Source organism: Terrapene carolina, unplaced genomic scaffold, assembly GCF_002925995.2.
Source record: "Terrapene carolina triunguis isolate 2854851 unplaced genomic scaffold, T_m_triunguis-2.0 Scaffold33598, whole genome shotgun sequence".
NCBI classification, from domain to species: Eukaryota; Metazoa; Chordata; order Testudines; family Emydidae; genus Terrapene; species Terrapene triunguis.
The window spans coordinates 11,855-14,970 of record NW_020697949.1 but is presented as its reverse complement, the minus strand read 5'-3'; the positions used below and the strand labels follow the sequence as shown (position 1 = coordinate 14,970).

The 3,116-nt window shown below is 46.0% G+C and overlaps 1 long non-coding RNA gene across 1 annotated transcript in view; it reads right to left on the bottom strand.

The window, feature by feature from the left end:
• LOC112120636 overlaps positions 1-1,651 on the bottom strand; it is a 3,572-nt gene extending 1,921 nt beyond the window's left edge. The window contains exon 1 of the long non-coding RNA XR_003899990.1: positions 1,619-1,651. This is a non-coding gene — a long non-coding RNA (uncharacterized LOC112120636). The remainder of the gene's footprint in view (positions 1-1,618) is intronic.
• Positions 1,652-3,116: the final 1,465 nt, after the last annotated feature.

Genomic DNA, 3,116 nt, shown 5'->3' with positions numbered 1-3,116 from the left:
CTATTACTAAAACATTAATTCCTTGTTGCTGCTCTTTCTCTGGGAGCAGTGAAATGAAAATGATGTCCGGAAAGGAACTGGACTCAAACGGCTGCTGGTTGGGAAATGGGAGCCAGTGTGGTCTGGTAAAAAGGGAGCTGGGCTGAGAGACAAGAGCTCGGGGATCTGTTCTGGGCTCTGCTGCTGACTTTCCCAGTGATTTTAGGTGAGTCACTTCCCCTCTCTGTGCCTTTCTTTCTTCTCTTTGCCTTCCTTCATTTAGTCTGATCGGTCACTGTTAAATGCACCAGAATCACTTTACAGACAGTCAGAGTCAACTGCCTCTGGAGTATTTATGGACAGAGCACCACCAGCAGGGCTCAACATCCCCCCAAACGGCTAGGCAGATAAAGGCAGGAGTGATTTAGTGCTGCTCTTTCTCCGATATCGTTGAAATCATACTAGTTTTGTGGCAGTGGCTGAGCTGGGCAGCTCCTGGGGTGGGAAATTTCTCAGCTCCCGGGTCGCTTTCCACTGTCCCTTCTATTGAAATATTTCCTAGATCCCCACGTGCTTCACTGGTTTCTATGTGAGGAAACCCCTTTTTCAAATGGGGTAAATTCTATTCTAATGTAAACTGGCATTTCTCTATTGACTTCAGTGGCGCGAGGCCGATTTACATCTGCTGGGGAGCTGCTCCCTGGTGTGGCTGAGACCATGTATATGATTGTCCATGGCGATGCTATTATCCCCACTCCAGAATAAAAGGTTCCCAGTGAATCACAGCTCCCAGTGTGTCTGACTCCGCTGAGAAGTGGTTCTTCTCATGGTTGTAGAGAACAGAGCCTAGAGAGGCCCAACAAACCGGCTACTGGGATAATGAGAAAACTGACACTGCAAAGAACACCTGGATTAACTCTGGCACCCGCCTCTGGGATATCCCCCTCTGACACCCTCTACTGAAATATCTCATAGATGCCCCCACTCGCATGCTTCTTTGTCTGCCATGTTAGGAAACTCTTTTTCAAGTGGTCCCAATTCTATTCTGGTATAAACTGCCACTACTCTATTGGCGTCGGTGGAGAAAGGCTGTCTTCCACATGCTGGGGACCTGCTCCAGTGTATAGTTAAGAGTGTGTTTGTCATTGTCCATGGTGATACTATTATCCCACGGCCCTGTGGAGCCGAATGTCGCGGAGGCAGGGAATACCAAGTTCCTGCCGGGACTGGGGCTGGGGCGGAATGGAGGGAGGGGGGGCAGGGAGATCCTCCCGGGGCCGGGTGGGGGAGGGAGGAGAGTGAGCTTCTGTGCCCCCCCCAAAAGGGGTCAAATATAAATTCCTGCGCATGCCCCTGCAAAGTGGCAAGTGATTCTTCAGATGGTTCTAAAGAACAGGCCCACGGAGATGGAACACACCGGCAACTAGTATTAGAGGGGAAATGAAACTGCAAAAAACTTCTGGATTAACTCCTGGATTAACCCCTTTGGGATTTAGGAACCCATTGCTCTGTTTTTTGTCCCAATCCTTGCACATCTGTTCAGGTTGTTCCAACTGACACTTCCTTCGGGTTTGGGCTTGCTAAGAGGTGCTGGGATAATATGAAACAGCCTGACAACAAAGCAAATGTGATTACTCACCCCAAGAAGGCTTCTAGCTAGTCTCCCAGAAGCCTGCAAGGAAATTGCTGGGAGTTAATTGCTGCTGCTCTTTCTTCAATGACATCAAAATTCCCTCCCATTGTCCATAGCTCAACCACACCACGGCTACACTAGCAGCGCCGTGTCAGTATGGTGATCCCAGCGTACTACTGCAGTGTTGTTGGTGTAGCTTATTCTAGCTGTCTCTGAGCAAAATGATCTCTATGGCAAATGCACGGTTATGCTGCTATGAATGTGTCTCCACTGGGGCCATTTTACAGCACAGCCATGTCAGTCAGAGGTCAAATATCTTCAGCCCCCAGAATGACACTGCTATGCCAGCAGAAGTCTGTAGTGTAGAGATGTCTCCAGACAGCTCTGTGATGGCCAACGTTCCCACTGCCCTTCTTCCTCTGTGCTGGGATTAACCTCCAGAGTTTGGCAGTTTCCTTACTGCTCGGGATAAGAATTTGAGCTGGTTGAAATATTTACCAATGAATTTTTTTCTAGACTGACCTACCGAATAACACAGCACAGAATCTCACCCAATGATTCCTGCATCTAGCCCAGAACTTCTGTTCTATTTAGAGCATACCTTTTCTGAACAGATCCCATCTAGATTTAAGGACTTTCAGTGATTAAGGCCCTATCTCTATTACCATTTTTCTTGGCACAGCTGTACCGCTGTAAGCTCTCTGGAGTAGATTGTGCTTCTTGTCTTTGGACTCCCCGGGCTCTCTCAGCTAGCCCAACCTCTGAGCCCACCTCCGGATGCGAATGGCCTTCCTATGTTTAATCTGATTTAAAGGTCCCAAACTAATGTAAAAGCCCCAAAAGGAGAGTAAATTCTGAATACTCACAGACAAATCACCTTCATGGCTTAAATCAGCCTAGAAGAAAAAAAAACTATTACTAAAACATTAATTACTTGTTGCTGCTCTTTCTCTGGGAGCAGAGGGTGTCTTTTGATCACACCCATCATGTTTGGCAATCTCATATGTGGTGCTTTCTGGCAAGAATGTAGAAATCACATCAGATACAAATTAAGACCCACAGCAGCAAAGACCAATGCTTAATTGTATGTTTTAAAAAAGCCAAAAGGGAGACATTCTTGTTACAGCATTTCATGTAGCATACCACACTAAGGGAATTAGAGTGAATGACAAATGGCCAAAGGAACTTAAGGTAACTAAGCCCTTTTGTACATAGTAGTATTACATATCTACGTAGTATGTGCTAAGTAAAGTTTGAGATATCCCATCCATGGAGCAGTTTTCTCTTTAAAAGTAAGATCTGTTAACCTGTAGTCAGTAACACAAAATGTCTTAAGACCCTATCAGTGTTTTTTAGTAGTTAGAGCAGGGGTGTGACAGTCAAAACTTGAATTCAGTTCCCACCTCTGTCACTGACTTCCCTTACACCACTTACACTCCCGCCACCAAAATGAGATTAATAATAATTAATTACTTCACAAGGGTGTTCTGTTGTTTAATTAACG